The sequence below is a fragment of the Onychomys torridus genome, chromosome 19, assembly GCF_903995425.1.
Source record: "Onychomys torridus chromosome 19, mOncTor1.1, whole genome shotgun sequence".
NCBI classification, from domain to species: domain Eukaryota; kingdom Metazoa; phylum Chordata; class Mammalia; order Rodentia; family Cricetidae; genus Onychomys; species Onychomys torridus.
In genome coordinates, this window is record NC_050461.1 from 11,075,057 (window position 1) to 11,093,958 (window position 18,902).

The 18,902-nt window shown below is 44.5% G+C and overlaps 2 pseudogenes; both read right to left on the minus strand.

Annotated features, from left to right (window-relative positions):
• Positions 1-335: 335 nt before the first annotated feature.
• Positions 336-17,869, minus strand: LOC118570675 (annotated as a pseudogene).
• On the minus strand, positions 5,950-9,492 carry LOC118570666 (annotated as a pseudogene).
• Positions 17,870-18,902: the final 1,033 nt, after the last annotated feature.

Genomic DNA, 18,902 nt, shown 5'->3' on the forward strand with positions numbered 1-18,902 from the left:
CCATTGCTGAGCAGATCCATATGACCTGTTGGAATGTCCAGTTTCCCAACCCATTTATATGCTCTGAAAGGTGGAGACTGTTAGGATCCTGCCCTCACTCTGGCACACGCACAGCTCGGGGTATTGCATCTTACATCATCAGTGGGCACTGGTGACTACGTACCCACCTTAAAAAGCTGGACGCGGACCCCCACCAGAGGGTCTCTGTGTTCTCTCTCTGTTCCCTCTCTGCTCCCTACTCTCTGCTCTGCTCCCGCCATCTTTCTTTCTCTCCAGGCCTGGCTCTCCTTCCTTCTATCCTTCCTTCTTTCTAATAGAGCTCTTTGTAACTCTGGTAGTCATGGCCATGGCTCATGACTTTTCCAGTGGTAACCAGCACCGCCACCAGCGCTGTTTATCATAACCATCAGAGACCATAAACATTACCAAATTATGCATTGCTAAAACAAGTCTCCTAACAAGATCCTAATATATGAGACCTGTTAGCTTATGGATGACTGGGAATCACAGAACATTTCTAAATCATCTAGCGTTCTCTAAAGTAGACCTGGACATCTTGAATACTAAGTAAGTATTGAGAAATCTTCACTCTCTGGTTGACTGACTCTTTATTCAGTGAAGTCATGAAGCAATTCATCCTCTCTAAGCACCTGTCCCCTCTGTCCAGGAGTGTCTCCTGGGGATTGCCTTTACTACCCACGGAGGACTCAGTAGAAGGGCACTTCCGTAGAACATCTCTACATGACCCTGTTACAGATGGCCTCATTGGGTCACTCATTCCAACCACTTCAAAATCCATTTCATTCCATGTTTTAGTTGTTGTGGTGTCTTCCCACTCAGTCTCTTGCTCATAGCCTAGAACTAGTGGACAAGGCTCTCTGGTCCTCTCCTTTTCTTTTCCCTTTGCGCTGGCGTTCCAGGGGTAAGGTGGCTAATTTATACATCACAGGAAATAAAACAGCAGTGAATATGGCTGACCCCAGACATGTATAAAGAACGATGGGAAGTTCTGGGTAGTGTCCTTGAAGAATTCCGATTACTGCAGGAATCGCCATATCTCCCAGAGCGGCACCAATTACAAAGAATGCTGCGGACTTCCCACTTATACTGGTGTACTGCTCGATCCAGGAAACTCCACTGGGAAACGTGGTTGCCATGGAGGCCCCATACACAGAAGTTGCGATCCAGAGGCAAAGAGGGCTCTTGTGAAAAAGCACCAGAAAGAAAGTTGAGACAAGGCTGCCAACATTACTCAACACAATCATGGTTCCAGGCTGTAAGAGTGTTGCAAAGAAGATGGCCAGGCCCCTGCAGGCTGCAAAGGTCCCCCAGAAGATGGAGTTCAAGCCGGCTGCTTCACTTTCTTCCATGCCAACATGAGTGGTGGCAAATGAGAAAACATAAGAGCCAAATGTTATCTCAGCTCCAACATAAAAGAAGAAGAAGAGGAAGAGGAGACAGAGCAGGGCCCAGTGATATTTAGCTCTTCGAGATCCCTCAGCAGATGCTGTGGATTTTTTCTGTCTTGAGCGTTTCTTACAAAACAGACCAAACAGGAAGACAGAGACTACTAAAATGTAGGTGCCGATGGAAGCATAGGCCCACAGCAGGTTCATGTCCTCAGGCGCTACAAACAGAGAGGTGGCTCCAGAGGATCGGTTGAGCATTAGAGGGACAAAGTCTGTCTCTGTGAGGTTCTGAGTGGATGCTGCTGTCCCCCAGGCCAATTTAGCCAGCAGGGGAGCCAGGACAGCACCCAAGGCGAAACTGAAGTGCAAGGCCTGCATGTGTGGGGCTCCTTTGTCTCCCCAAAGAGCCAAGATGAGGACATTTGCACCTGCCAATGAAACATGAGGAATGGTTACAGCTAAACCCTTACTTGGTGCAGGGAAAACCAGACAGGCCATGACCACGATAAAGAAGCTGAGCCTGTGTCAAGAGGCAGAAAACCTGCAACATTCTAAGTAACCCAACACTGGCCCCAAGTGATTCTGATCAGGGAACTGACCCACGAACACCAGAAAACTCCGTGTTGTAATATCTCAGCCTCATACATGGAATGCTACAAGCTGGGGAAGCACCACCTCCCTGGAGCCAGGTACACTAGCAAAGGGCTGTTATAAAGAGTGCTAACACCACACTGCGCAGTAAGACTATAGACCTATTCATTGCAAAATTTTATCATCAGATAGAAGCCAAATGGCAAAGCTTTCTGGCAACCACTTGAAAATTGTGGGGGATATAATAAATTTAAAACATTCCATCAGGAACCCAAGTGCTCTAGACTTAGGTGTTCCAGTTACAGGAAACAGGCACACCTTTCAGAATCCACACAGCACTGTCTGAACACTGGCAAGGGAGAAAGCCATAAGCATCCAGCCTTTGGCTATTTTATTTCAACTGGTTATTTTGAAATAAGCATATAATTCTTTGTAACTTTGCAACCAAATGAAACCTGAGTATTAAAATATTACATGATGTATCAGATAACATTAGAGCATCAAGGGATGTTCCAGCCAGGGAAGCAGATCAGTGCCTTGCTGGCTATCATCAGAGAAGCTTCCTGCAGGAGGTGGGAACAAACACAGAGATCCACAGCCAGTGACCACACACACACACACACACACACACAGAGACAGTCAGACAGACAGACAGACAGACAGACAGGCTGACTGACCTCGGAACACTTAGTTCTATATGATGTCTCCATCGAAGGAGGCAGAAAGAGTGTAAAAGCCTGAGGGAATGGAGGGGAGCAAGAGAACAAGGCCTCTAATTTAACATGAGCAAAGCACCATATGAACGCAGAGAGACTGAGGTAGCATGCACAGGCTTGCACGCATCTGCACCAGGTCCTTTTCACATATATCATGGCTTCCAGTTTAGTGTGGTTATGGGATTCTCTAGGGTGTGAACGAGTGGGTCTGTTTCTTGTGCCTTCTCTTGGGCTCTTTTCCCTCTGTTGGTTTGTTTTGTACAATTCTGGTGTGTAGGTTTTTCTCTTAACTATTATATTATATTATATTATATTATATTATATTATATTATATTATATTATATTATATTATATTATATTTATTATATATTATATTTATTATATTATATTTATTATATATCATATTTATATATATATTAGATTAGATTATATTAGATTATATTATATTGTCTTTCTTTATCCCTTAGGAGCCTGTTCTTCTCTAATGAGAGACAGAAAGGGAGTACATCTAGATGAGAGAGGTGGTAGGGAGGAACTGGGAGGAGGAGAGAGGGAAAACTGTGATCAGGATGTATTATGTGAGGAAAAAAAATCTATTTTCAATAAAAGGAAAAAGAAAGACTATCAAGGGAGAGCTAGACAGCAGGAATTGAAGGAAAGTCCATATCATGTGTGGTATTTCGTACATTTTCAAATAGATAGTGACAAATGAAAAGCTACACCTTTGGAGATTTAGAACTTCTGAAATAAACTAACAGGAAAGAAAGAAAGCAGCACTGAGTTTCTCTTAGCTCAGAAAACAGGGCGTATTTAACTGTAAGTCTGCGTCTGTGTTTCCTTAGCCAAATGATGCTTGTTCTGAACCATCTACTCCTCCTGCTTTACAATGATAAAATGTAACCTCCTAACACACGCCCATTTCATCCAAACTGCAACCACAGAAGGGCCTTTCCCAGGGCTGCTCCTGCAAATCAGCCTTTCATAGAGCAAAGCATTATATCCAATCATATAGTTGGCTGTTCAAAATCACTGCAAAATCAGCACCAAGTGCAGCTGCTACAAGGGTGTTCTGCCTGAGTGAGCCCATGACCAAGCCAGTACATCTGTGTCATTACAAAAGTATGCCCGGGACAGTTGATATCATCTGCTGTACTTTTCTAGTGGAGTGCCCACGCACTACAGACCACACTGCAGGCTTCACACACCTGTATCCACAACGCCAACGGCAGCCCCAAAGGCAGACATGGTGACGATCAATACATGTGCTGTCTTGCAGAACGGGATGAGATAAAGGCCCACTGTTGTTGCCACCATTGACAGCCCTGGGAAGAAAGGGAAGAAATTCAGCTGTGGGAGCTGGGAGCACAGCTCAGCAATAAAATGCATGCTTGTCTAGCAGGCATGAGCCCTTGGGTTTGATCCCCACTGTAGAAATAAACTTTAATATTAAAAAAAAATGAAAATGAGCTATAAAAAAAACTGTATCCCTCAGCATCATCAAACCTCCAAGAATACAAAAATAAGATTGAATTAACACTGGGAGTAGCAGCTTCTACAGTGGCTATGCAAAAATCATGAAAATTCTATAAGGCTTTTGTAACTTATGCCCTAAACAGGTTTATAGTACTATTAATAACCACAGTAAATTATACAGCAACACAAAGTTTTATAGCAAAGGAGACAGGCCAGAAATTATTTACTTACTGTTATACATTGAAGAAACTAGAGAATTTTTAGATGTGGGCTAACAATGCTTTCTGTAAAGAAGAGCCAGTTTTTTATTCATTAGCAATAACTTATTTTCCTTGCTTTGCATCTTATAATTCATCTAAATTTCTCTCTCTTGTATTTTCCAGAGCTGAGGACCGAACCCAGGACCTTGAGCTTGCTAGGCAAGCACTCTACCACCGAGCTACATCCCCAACCCCTAAATTTCTCTTAATTGTGTCAGTTTATTAGAAATATTATGCTAAGAGCTTTGCCGTCTTTTCAGGGGATGGAAAGGACAGTCTGGATTCCTCAGTGACACACAGAGGCATAGTCTACACCATTTCACTCACAGTCCTCCGCCCTGAGCCTGGCCAGGTTCCAGGAATCCTTCTGACTCCCATGGCCCCGGAAGCCCTGCCCCACCCCCAGTTAAGCAGAGCTTCATGGTCATCCAGTGTGTGGGTCTGGAGCAGAGCCTACATTACGGGAAAGGTCAGCACTGCTCAGGGTGGCCGCTCAGGTTCCCGAGGGGTCAGTACAGACTCCTTCCAGCTGCCGAGGTTAGGGCAGGAGTCTGGAAGCCCCGCAGCCAGAAAAGACACCCCAGCTCTGGCCGCTTGTGTTGTCAAGCATCTGCAGGCTGTGCTTTCCACACAGAGAGCCAAAGGGCAGAGTCGGGACAGGCACACAACAGCAAAGGTGGTGTTCACTCACCCAAAAGAAGGAACTGATTCATGTGGTCAAAGAGAATCCCGCCAATCATGGTACCACACAAGAACCCAGAGGCACGGCCCACAAATATCAGGGACAGGCTGCTGATATTCCTGTTCACGTTTGCTGCCAGGTCTTGAAATGTGGGTCCCAGGATAGCAACACTCATTCCCTAGAATTGAAAAAGACAAAAGCTTTTTATACACAATAATTAAAGTCATGTCTGAAAAGAGTGGTCATATTGTTCAGTCATAAAAAGAGAGGCAATGCAAGACAGTGGGTTACTTTTAAGTAATGTTGGATTTTCCTTTCTAGTTATTAATTCTATAGTTCTCACATTTTTTCTGAGTATATATTTCCAAACTAGGAAAAGGTAAAAACAATGGGATGTAGTATATAAAAATATTTTGCCAGGTAGCAGTGGTAAACACCTTTAATCCCAGTACTCAGGAGGCAGAGGCTGGCAGATCTTCGTGTTTGAGGCCAGCCTGGTCTACAGAGAGTTACAGGACAGCCAGGGCTATACAGAGAGACACTGTCTCTAAAAATAATAAAGCCAGCTGGGCGGTGGTGGCGCAGGCCTTTAATCCCAGCACTCAGGAGGCAGAGACAGGCGGATCTCTATGATTTTGAGGCCAGCCTGGTCTCCAAAGCGAGTTCCAGGAAAGGCGCAAAGCTACACAGAGAAACCCTGTCTCAAAATAATAAAATAATAATAATAATAATATTTTTGAAGGAAAACCACTATACATGATTGTAGTGTGTGTGTGTGTGTGTGTGTGTGTGTGTGTGTGTGTGTGTGTATGTGTGTGTTTAAAAACAAACGGTTTTGCTTAGTAAGATGCAAGGAGGCTTTTGCTAAGGAAGTCACACATCTGAGATCAGGCTATGAAAATGTGCTCCCTGTGAGCTAATCATCTCATTTTCCATGAGATAGTTCTGACATACTCACCAATTTTTACTGGATGGTTTGATACTGACATTAGGTAGTATGTTTTTCTAAACAATTTCCATAGATTATACAGCATGCCACAGTAAGTGTTTACACACATATTCTGTACATGCAGCTGTTTGTTATTCAAGCGTTATAGTTTATATTGCTCATGTGTCGGTTCTGCCCATTTTGAACAGTCTTCCTGACTCCCTCATCAGATGCCAGGGTTGGCTGAGCCCCCTGCAGCCGACTCCATGTTGCCAGGCCACCCGCATGTCCCCATCTTTGTCATCTGAGTCACTGTTGGCATCTAAATCCTCCTCATGGCCTCCCTTTTCTCTGCAGCGTTTTCTATGGATAGACCATTAATTTCAGTATTTCTGAAGTTTCTGGTTCGTTATTAAACACAAGGAAAATAGCTTCTGTCTTTCCACATTAGCACACTTCAAGATCACAGGCACATGCTTCACACATTATGTGTAAAAGTCCTTCACTGTCTTTGGTAAACATTTAACACACTTAGGCTTCGATAGTGGCTTGTATTTGCTGTATTTTATGCACATTCAGGGACTTCTTTGCAGTGCTGACATGCTCCATCATGAAGGTTTGCCTTACTTTTCTTTTTATCAAACTAGTCATTTTTTGAAGGTGAACATATTCTGGTGATTCTGAGACCTGGACCGAACCACGATGTCTTTCTGGGAACTCACCACTAAATCACAAGGACCTCAAGTTGGTACAGCCTTTACTCAGTCAAGAGGAAGGTTCCCACCCCAGACTGAGTCTATCAACCAGGTTGAGTAGGTTTTGCATAGTTTCAATTGTACTTTGTGCAGTTGTTAGGAATTAAATTTAACAAACTAATTCCTCAACATGGCCTTGTGACATAGGTTTATAAGCCTTGCACCTCAAAAGACTGAAACAAGAGGGAAAGAATTCAGGACCTGCTTGGGCTAGCCTGAGCTCAGGGTTAGCCTGAGTAATCCAGTGAGAGACACTGCCTCAAGATTTAAAACAACAGGGATCAGTGGGTAGAGAGCTTGCCACACCAGTGTGAGGGCCTGAGTTAGATCTCCAGATTCACATTTTAAAAAGCTGGGTATGATGACATGCCCTTGTAATCTCAGAGCTTGGGAAATCAGAGACAGACGGCTCCCTGGGGCTTGCTGGCCAGCCAACAGCATTGATTTCTATGTCTGGTGAGAGACCTTGTCTCGAAATATAAGGCGGACAGCACCTAAGAGCAAAGATTAAAAACCAATTAATTCATGAGGAGGCTGGCAGATGGCTCAGAGGTTAAGAGCATTTACTCCCTTGCAAAGGATCCAAGTCTGGTTCCCAGCACCCACACTGGGCAGCCCATAGTGACCTAAAACTCCAGCTCTGGAGGAATCTTACACCTCCAGCCTCCTCAGGCACCTACCATCATGTGCACATATCCACATGTGCATACACATATACGTAATTGAAAAGAACTTAAAAATTAAATTTTAGTTAATGCATGAAATGAAAACTGCTCAGAACAAGGCATGTACAAGAGAGACAATATGTGCCTCAGGAAGGTCACTTCAGAACAGCAATACTTTTTTAAAGGGAAAAATGGGGCAATTTTTGCACTAAAGTATATGATCAGTTCAAAAATAAGATGAGGAAATAGGGCAAAAACCGAACAGATAAGAACATTGTAGAAGGTAGTGGACATGCGACCATATTTGTTGAGATGGGAAGAGAACTCCTTACAAATTTTTCTAAAAATTGAGCATTAGTATATAAAGTACACTGCAAAACTACAATTTCATTCTTGTTAAAACAATAACAAGGTCTTTTTTATCACGCTGACAGGCCCCTTCTTTTTCTTTTTAATATTAGTACATTAGTTCTATGCACTACTTCCCCCGTCAGCATGGCTGGGTCTTAATAAGATATCGTGGAGGGCCAGGCGGTGGTGGCGAATGCCTTTAACCCCAGCACTCGGGAGGCAGAGCCAGGCAGATCTCTGTGAGTTCGAGGCCAGCCTGGGCTACTGAGTGAGTTCCAGGAAAGGCGCAAAGCTACACAGAGAAACCCTGTCTTGAAAAACAAGAAACAAAAAAACAAACAAACAAAAAAGATATCATGGAGGATTTTACTTTAAACTTAAGGTATTTTTCCTAGAAAACAGAGATTCTCATTATCCCAGTGCCCCAGTGGATCCTTGGCATGTCTCAAAAAGATAATTATCTTAACAAAATTAGAGAAAGTAAATTAATTGGGCTAATTTGTTATATTAAATTACATGGGAAATGTTGCTAAAAATTAAGTAATGCTATAATTTTCAGTTATTTTTGCAGGGGTGTGTTATTGTTAATGTGTCTCAGAAATTATGTTACATTCATAAAATACCAGTTCTAGTAGAACATCAATCCTAATTGTTATTTGTAAGTATTATATACAAGAGTCAGGCAGTGGCCCTGCCTGGAGTCTAGTTAATCAGGAGGTGTTATATACAAGAGTCAGGCAGTGGCCCTGCCTGGAGTCTAGCTAATCAGGAGGTTGTTATATACAAGAGTCAGGCAGTGGCCCTGCCTGGAGTCTAGTTAATCAGGAGGTGTTATATACAAGAGTCAGGCAGTGGCCCTGCCTGGAGTCTAGTTAATCAGGAGGTGTTATATACAAGAGTCAGGCAGTGGCCCTGCCTGGAGTCTAGTTAATCAGGAGGTGTTATATACAAGAGTCAGGCAGTGTCCCTGCCTGGAGTCTAGTTAACCAGGAGGTTGTTATATACAAGAGTCAGGCAGTGGCCCTGCCTGGAGTCTAGTTAATCAGGAGGTGTTATATACAAGAGTCAGGCAGTGTCCCTGCCTGGAGTCTAGTTAACCAGGAGGTTGTTATATACAAGAGTCAGGCAGTGGCCCTGCCTGGAGTCTAGCTAACCAGGAGGTTGTTATATACAAGAGTCAGGCAGTGGCCCTGCCTGGAGTCTAGCTAATCAGGAGGTTGTTATATACAAGAGTCAGGCAGTGGCCCTGCCCGGAGTCTAGTTAATCAGGAGGTGTTATATACAAGAGTCAGGCAGTGGCCCTGCCCAGAGTCTAGCTAATCAGGAGGTTGTTATATACAAGAGTCAGGCAGTGTCCCTGCCTGGAGTCTAGTTAACCAGGAGGTTGTTATATACAAGAGTCAGGCAGAGTGTCCCTGCCTGGAGTCTAGTTAACCAGGAGGTGTTATATACAAGAGTCAGGCAGTGGCCCTGCCTGGAGTTAATCAGGAAGCTGGCAGGAGGGTCAATGCAGAGCATGAGTGTTTGTCAACATGGGCAACACAACAAGATCCACCGCAGAAGTTGTAGGTCATCAACATAAACAACTTTTCTTGCCGTGTGCATCACTATTTCACGCTCCTCAGCTCCGACCGTGGCCACATTTAGTCACTTACAGTTCATTGTTTAGAGGGTCTTTACCAGTGTGGCATTCAAGGGCATTCATGGCAGGGACTCTGACAAGAACAGGATTCTGTAACTTTAAGATCGTCCCACTGGGCTGCGTAGGAATTCTCAGACTTCTAATGAAGAAACCAGTGGCTCATAAACATCAAGCTGATGTTTAACCCAGCAGCAAACACAATAAGAATTAAGTACTAAGGAAATGACTTGGCAGATTTTCATGCTAAGTAGCCAGTGGTGAAATTATTAAGCTATGTGGTTTAAATGAGCTCCACAAGATTAATCCAGGTTTAATTATCTACCATAATCTATCTAATGACCAATTCTAGGCACCTGAGGTAGAAGATCAAAACTGGTGTTTAAGGGATGGAAATCTAGTGTCAATGTGCACCCAGGGGCAGCCTGGCTGTCTGCCTGGTGCTCACTGTCTTTAAAGCTTGCAGCAGTGAACTCTAAGACTCACCGTGCAGAGCTGAAATGACCCAGAACATAACCAAGCATCTGTGGGTGGATATGAAAGGAGGCTCCTAACCAATGTTTGATTTGTCAAACCCTTAAGTCTGGTTGACACTATAAAAGCCTTAAGTGATATGTTACCAGAAACTTCATGCTTTAAACCCCCGTGGGTAGATTCCTTCACCTGACGCCCATAGAGGTTACTTTCCAGTATGAGCTTTTCCCATACAGAAAGGCTGGAGCTATGTAGCTGTGATAATTAGAGAATTTAATTTTCATAAACGGGGTGTGATGATACAGGCCTGGAATCTTAGCATCTGGGAGGTGGAGGTAGGAAGACCAAAAATTGAATGTCACTGTTGGCTACACAGTGGATGTGAGGCCAACCTGGGCTACGTGATAGCCTGCCCCAGAAGAAAAGGATGCTTTCCCACAGAGCACTCACAGAGATCTCTCCAGCAACAGCAACTGTGTTTCTCTGCACAGTGGCATTAGGGCACACACATGAACCAGCTGGAGGGCGCAGTCCCAGGTGTTACCAACTGAGGGGAACTGTATCCACTCCCACTGGAGAGCACAGACTAAACCCTTGTGAGTAGTCACTTCAAGGGTGTATCCTAGGGACCGGAAAGATTTAGTGGGTAAGTGCTTGCTGCCTTTACAGAGGACCTGGGTTCAGTTCTTAGCACCCACACAAGATGGCTCATTATCTCCTGTTACTGCAGTCCAGGAGAGCTGACACCCTCTTCTAGGCTCCATGGACACATGCACACACATGGTATACATAAGTGCATACAGGCATACCCACACAACATGAGTGATATCCTTTTTTAAAGGGCTGCACCCTTACTGAAAGAAACTCACATATCTTGCACTCTCATAAACTACAACACTACTCAGTAGTCATGGCTTTAAGGGACTCCACCAACGTATATTTTGTCTAGGATGAAAAAAGCCCATTATACACATTAACTGATGCTAGCCAGGATTTCCATGATCTAGAGTCTGGAGAATGGGGCTTTTAGAAACACCACCATAAACTTACGACCCTTCACTCTTGGAAGGGGCCATTCCAGGTGTTTTGTTTTGTTTTGTTTTCTTTCTCTGCAGCAAAAACTTCTAGGCCTTCAGTCTTGTATCTGTATCTCTTAACTAGAACGCGATGCTCAAATTGTGCCTGGACTGGAGACCTTAGGAAAAGCTGGTCAGGGACATTTCTCCCCAGAAAGTAGACACCATTATAATTATGGGTCACTTCACTAAAATCACATGGTGGGACCTTCTCTGTCATCGTACAAGCCTTGTTATTTTTCCTTTCTAATACCTGGTGTCCCAACCCCTCCTCTTTCCTCTGAGGGAAATATCTGGGACCATAATGTGTGGATACAGCAAAAGCTAATGCTGTGGCAAGAAACCAGAGCAGTGGTGGGGTTGTGGGCTAGGTGCTCCCAGTCAGGAAACACATTACTATTGCCAGTGCTATTCCAGGTGTCCAGTGACTCATCATCACACTCCAAAGGATGGAGAGCTCTCCTGGACATGCCAGACAGCTCTGCCCCTTGCTTCCTATACTCCCTGGAAATGACAACATGACCTTTTCAACTAATAACCTAGTCACTGGCAAAAATAGGAAACGTGGGCTGGAGAGAGTGCACAGAATTGAGAGCCACGACGTGACTCACAATGGTCTGTAACTCCAGTGCTTCTGGTCTCCATGGGCACCTAGCATGAATGTGGTGCACATGTATACAAGCAGGCCAGCACTTGCACACAAAATAAAAGTCAAATAAGAAGTAAAAAACTTGAGTAGTATTTGCAGATGGTATCTGCATGTCTACTCCTACAAGCTGAGAACTACTTCTGTGTCTATAAGCAACAGGTTGTTTGTGTCAATTAAACACAGTAAGGCCCATTTCCACTAAAAGTCTGTATCCCTGAAAAGGATTACAAAATGTTTCCCCCCGCCCAGACCTTGTTTAGATCTATAAACTTCTGATGGGTGAACAAATCTAAGTGGCAACTCCTCAGACTCTACCACCAAGGACAGACACATCCTGAGTTGGTGGAGAGTTCTTGGCCACCGTCAGTCTCTTGCCTGGTTGGATCTTGCAGTTTGGCCTGTTACTTTTTAGTAGGTTTCCTTGAAATTTCCCAAACCTTCTGACAATCAGAGGCCAAAGCAGTCAATATGTAGGGTTAGCAGCTGCCTTGAACAGGAAGAGAGAAGTTCGTTTCAAGTGAAGATGTTTCTAACAGGAATACTGGGTGTTCGGTCTCTGTAGTCTCAGGGCCCTGGTATGTCATTTGTGGTGAACACTTAGTTAGGGAAAAGATGAATCTTACAGCCAGTCAGACGCTCCAGGGGTTCAGAGGAGTGAGAAGCCGCTCTGAAAAGTGAGTGAGAACATTAATATTTCACATAAAGTAGTGGAACAAAGTTAGTGTTAGACTTCCTCCCTCCATGTTGGGTCTAGGGTATGGTGATGGAGAAAACAATGCTCTTCCCAACTCCTTTTGTTTGCTTTACTGCTGGGCAGTGTAGCTCTAAGGAAAGGATGCCTGAGGGGCTGGGGCTCAGCTCAGGCGAAGATGCAGGAGGTCAGGGTTCAACCCAGCACCCCATGATGACCCTGCTGTTTCTCTGGACATGCTCCTGCACACATTAAGGAAACTTCCCTGGGGAAAGGAAGGGCCACGTGATGTATTCATGGGAACAGCTAGACTTGGTCTGTGAGTACCCAGACTGGTGGATACCAAGTCTGCCATATCAAGGCTTTCAAGTGATTATATTAACTGGCTGTCTAAGTTCATATGGCTCCTGATACCAGACCAACTGAGAAAATGGAGACCTCTCGGTCACCACCGTGAAGAACAGCAAGGAGCTGATTTGGTCCCTGACAGTGATTCTCTGACTGCTGAGAATGGTTCATTCTCAGCCCACTCCATACTGAGGCTTTTTCTTTCTGGTGAGCTGTGTTCCCTTACTAAGAACTTTCTACAGCTCTTCCTGCTTGAGATGGATTTGGGACATAGGAGCTGTCGAAAGTGCCAAAATAATTTAATGTTTGTGCAGAAAGAAATATCAAAAGGTACATTTTTCTCCTCACAAATGCTGGTCAATCATTAAGTGCATCTCTAAAGACAAGTTACGGCCACTGTGGCAGTCTGTCTCTATGTCAGATACAGAAGAGCACTGGCCCCGTGTTGATGGCTCTTACTTGTATGCTCTTGGCAAGTAAATTAATGGAATTTGGAGTAGTCTGTCATACAAGAGAGATTTCTGATGCTGTGTCTAGATTTTTCAGGATCAGAGAGATGGCTCAGTAGGGAAAAGGCAAGCGCTACTAAACCTGACAGTCTGAATTCAGCCCCGGAGACCAATATAGTGGAAAGAGTGAACAGACTTCCGAGGATGACCTCTGACCTCCATGTGCACACCACGCTGCAAACACACACACACACACAATATATTGTAAACTGTATTCTAAAACCAAGAATTTTGGATGCCTTTCCTGAGGGTTTCCCTGAAGGGTGAGTTATAGAGGGGAATCGGACCCTATCTCTCAGAAGCAATAGAACGTTGCTAGCTAGAGGAGCATCCTTAGACCTTTGCTCCAGCATGTGCAGGGCTTGGTATGGACAGGAGCAACTAGTACTGTGTGGCTGGCCTTAGCCTTCTGTGTTCTCCTTGCAGAACTGTTTAGTTTCCTGCACCCAGAATGTGGGTCAGCAGCAAGATGCCAGACAGTGCTGCAGTGAGCTTATGCTAGATTTGGAGACTTTGGAAACACTTAAGGTTTTCAAACCACAAGAACAGTGGACGAAGCAGATGCTGAAGCCAAAACCAAGAAAGTGGAGTCCACATGGAAGTCAGAACTCCACGGCCAATCTTAAAATGGTCCTAAGGGTGATGCCATATGGACCAGTTGGAAAGAGAACACTGTACAGATTTCAGCAATGGCTGCAGTAGAATACCAGTGAACAGCTTCCTCGGCATGCTTTTTGCAAAGGTTTGGAAGATCTACACTTCAAAAGTAACTCTTGGTTAGCGTATTAGTACTTGGTTTGGAAGTTTTTAACTTTGGGGATGGGTATATAGTTCAATTGGTAGAGCACTTGCCTAGCTTTCGTAAAGGCCTGGCCTCATCCACAGCTCTTCACAAACTGAGCATGCTGGCACACAGCTATTATCCCAGCACCTCAGGAGTTCAAGGTCATTACCAGCTACAGAATGAGTTCAGGACCAGCCTGGTATAGAGATTTTGTCAAAAAGAGGAGGAAGAAGAAGGGAGAGAAAGGAAGAAGAAATTCTCTTTTAGTTTTTTTTTTTTATTAAGGCAGGAAACATGAAATGTAATTTGTTTAGGCTTTTCTTTGGTCATCAAGGGATCACAAAAGGACAAAAGAAGTCAATTTATAAGACATTTTACTCCCTTTGGAAGATAAGCAACACTAAGGCATCAAATTTTACAAATCCTTGGTAATTTTTAAAACAGTGTTATTTTCAAGGAACCAATCAAGCACCTGTAAATTTAAGAAAATGTTTTATTTCTTAATTAGGTGTATGTATGTGCTGTGGATGGGGGGATATGCAGGTGCCCCCAGAGGGCAAAGGCTTCAGATCCCATAGAAGTACTGGTGGTTGTGAACAGCCTGACCTGGATGCTAGGAAACAAACTGTGGCCCCTTCAAGAGCTGAGTACCATGCCATCTCTGCAGCAACTAGTTATCGATTTCACAACGCATTTTATACAGTAGCTTGGGGATCTTGCCATGGGAGATACTAACACAGCCCATAAGAAAAGTGTAGTATGTAGAGTAATTTTGACTTTTTAAAGGTTTTAATTCTGTAGCCATTTTAAAGTGTTGGGCAAACTTCATGAGTGAATGAAAACAGTGAGGTTATTTGTACTTAATTCACAGTATTTTGAATGTGTAATCAGATAATACCATAATAGTATTGAAATTTGGTAAAACCTAACTGTTAACTTTTGGTTTGCTGTGAAGAGTTTTAACAGTTTTTGGTTTTGCTTTGTTTTGCTTTTGAAATATTTACACTCTAGTTTGATTTTATGACTTAGTATGGACCTCAGACTTCCTGCAGATATCCTCAGTGACTCTTCAGGCCAGTTCTTAATTACTGGCTGTTCTTAATCCTAATGCATGTAGGACTAAATTCAATGTTGATGGGGCTGTGCTGTCTGTGGAACTTACTAAATTAGTAATTTTCTTCAGGAAAACAAAGGATTTTGTTTTGTTTTTTAGGTAGAGCCCCATGTTGCTCAGACTGGTCTCAAACTTCATATGTAGCTGAGATGACCCTAAATCCCTCATAATCTGCCTCACTTTCTAAGTGCTGGGATTACAGGCATGTGGCACCATGCCAAAGTTGGATGCTTCTTTACATCAGGCAATCTTTTTTTTTTTCTTCCCCAAGACAGGGTTTCTTTGTGTAGCCTTGTCTGTCCTGGAACTCAGTCTGTAGACCACACTGGCTTCGAACTCAGAGATCTGTCTGCCACCCCATCCCCAGTGCTGAGATTAAAAGTGTGTGCCATTTGGCTATATCAGGCAATCTTATGTGGGCCTTCCTTCACCATCCTAACACTCAAGACCAATGGGAGTCGAATTTTATTGAGCACCTATTGCATAATATTGATCTTAACCCATTTCAGTTACTCAGCACTATCCTCCTAGTGATCACCATAACTGACTCCCTGGTCCAGTATATCACCTCAAGACTCATGAATATTTTCATAGACCCATAGGAACTTACGTAACAAAACATGAAGAAAGCTGAAGGAACTAGAAAACTAACCAGTCATTGACATTTGAATTCCACAAATGGACAAAACAGCCATTCATGTGGTAACAGAAAGTGCCTAAAGCTACCTCCTTGGGTAGGACACAGTAACCTACCTTAACATGTCAACAAACTGCAAGCTGAGAGAATATTCTGGAAAAGAGCCTGAGCAGACAGGCACTCTGTTCATCAGACTGCTAATACCCAGAAATGGGCAAAGGTTGTACATGAACTACAATAAAAACGCTCCTCCTGCATGGGACATTTTGTTCTGCCTACAGATACTGACACAGAGCTTTCATTTGTATAAAGAACATGCAAAAACGGACATTTCCAGGCTCTTCTTTTTAATAGATATAACAAGACTTAAAGTCTAAAGAGCTGTCTTTCAAAAGAAATTCCTTGGATTCTTAATAAAGCTTCTAATTCATTTACATTTGGAAGCATTTATCTAAATGGTTTTATTATTAATAAAAAAAAAAAACTCAGGAGTCAGATATTGGGGTAAAAACCTGAGAGATCAAGAAAGCATCGGAGGAACAAACAGCTATCTCTCCACACTTCCAAGATCAAATGGTCAGAAATCTTTCTAAGCCCCTTCCTACTCTTTCCTGTGCCTCTCTATCTTATTGTATCCTGGGTCCTCCAAAAATCTCTATGGCAAAGTCCAGTCAGCTAGTCGTTGACTCTGCCCCCTGATTCAAGGTTAAGAGTCTCAGGGTGTCACAGTATGATCAAATATCCCGAACAACATTTCAAGAACTGTTGATTCTAAATGCACCACTCTGCTCCTACATAGGCGGCATTGGTCCAGGACTAAGGCCCATCGTGAGCACAGTTGCACAAAGCAAGCAGCTCACACACGAAGAGGAAAAGCACTTCATGTCTCCAAGGACTCACACCCACCCAGTGAGTGCTCAGAAAAGCACACGCAGGGATCTCTTTCTCCAGCTCCATCAATACAATCTAAGAAATGACTGTGGCTCAGAGTCTAGGAGAGAGAGAATGACTCCTCAGAGGACGCTGCCTCCCAACTCCCCTGGATCACAATCACGAAGTGATGGGGATGGGGTGGTTTGCCACAAATATTGAATTGATGGGTAGCTCAAGGGTTTGTAAAAATCAGTCAAGCCTTGCACTTTGCTCCATGAAAATCACTTATGCAATGGAGGAGTTGATTTGAAGAGGGTTGTTGGCTGATTAAGAGGTGTTCTCAGCTCTGCCACTTAACCAGCCGTACGGTCCAGAAAAATGATTTTTCCCCCTCTTGCCTTTATTTCCCCATCTGTAAATCCAACCGGTTAGCATAATTTAGTCAAGCCACCAGAAAGAAAAGATCCCCCTAAAGCAGATTTTTTCCCCTGTATAATAACTAAGGTTTAGGCGGCTGTGGCTACAGACCCGGGACATTCTGCTTTCTGTCTCCCCAGTACTCAGAGGAGCCCTACAAAGATAGGCTGTGGGGACGACAACGATAACACATGTTGGGTTAAATCAACCGCGCTCTTGACAGTGACCCTCCAAGATTAGAATTGTGTTAGCTGATGAAAGCGAAGCCCTGGGGGTGTCTAACTAAAGTGCCTAAGGTAACACAGCATGCAGGCAGTGAAGGTGAGGGTCCAGCTGGGAAGGGCAGGTCGCCTGCAGGAGGCTCGCACCCACACTGGGAGGGGTGCAGCCTCAGCTCTCACCAGCCCCAGGAAGGCGGCATACAGGACCGCGGTGGAGAACCAGCGCAGCGCGCTCCTGGTCCGCTTCCTCGGCCGGGAGGCCACCGCGGCCAGCTCGCTCTCCGCCGGGGTCTCCGCCTGGTGGAGCCGGCGTGCGGCCGCCGCGGGCCCGGCGCTCCCGGGCTTCAGGTCCAGCTCCAGCTCGGCGCCGGCGGACAGCTCTGGCTGCGGGCGGACCCTCCGGGGCTGTGCGCTCCGGCTCCGGCAGGCTCCGAGGTCCCTCCGGGCACCACCTTCCCCCGGGGACCGTGCCGACTCAGGACCTCCGGCGGCTGGACTTCGACCCTGGCCCCAGCTGGCCGCTGAGAAGCTTCTCTCTCCATCTTCAAGAATCGCCTGCGGTCGCGAGAGGGAATCGGGCCTCTGGCCAACCAAGAGCCAGAGTCGGACCGGAAGTCATGGTGGTTGCCGAGGAAACCGGACGCCGCGCGAGTTGGAGCAGCAACTGAAGCCTGGCAACAGCCGCTCAGCAGCCGGTGCAGCTAAGCTTGAGGGAAGCAGGAGGGGAGGTCGTCCTTCCAGGCCGGCAGGCATCCCTGCCTTCTGTCCACTCCTGAGCTCTCCCGGTCTGTTATTCAGCTTTCAGGCTACGGACACTTGCTGAAGCTCTGGAACACACTCCCGGAGCCATGTCAATCCTCACCATACTCTGCTGTCACCTTAGCCAGGTGTCTAGAGAGCTCGCCAAGGTCAGTCAGCAATCACTGGCCTAGTCAACCGCGGCACACGTGTGGGTTCAAAACTGCGGCTTCACTTACATCAGCCCAGATTCCCGCACATGACTGGAGCCTGGCATTGATTGTCATGATTGCTGAGGAAAGTCATATGACCTTAGAGAGGTTGTCCTGTTATCGGGAGGCAGCTTTGTTCCATTTGCTTCACTCAAGCCAACAATGTGATGTGTTTATCACCTGTCTAAAAATCTGTTCTAGCCACAGGAAAACCTCCTCGTTCTCTACATCACTGATTTATACTGAGAAAACATCGTTTCATAAGATCATTGATCAAGAACCAAACCGGAAGGTTTTTGGGTTTTTTTTTTTGTTGTTGTTACAAAAACAAAACAACACAGCAAAAACCTTATTTCTGTAGATTGCCCACTTGCTGACTTCAATTTGCTGAATCCTAACTACAGAACAAATCATTATAATGTTTAATGACACTAAAAACAGGAAATTTTGTAATCTGTGGTGTCATTTCATCCAATAGATATTTACATACCAGATTATGCCAGCCATACAGGCCATTGAGGAAATCAGGAAAAGAAAAATTACAACCAACTGTTACTGATCCTACACAGGATAAAAGAAGTTTTAGGGGAAAACAGACAAATTCTACCTTACTCATAAAACCTAACTTGAGAATTATGTTTCATAGTGTCAAAATAGAAGTTCTCAGTCTCTTATAAACATAAAACTTAA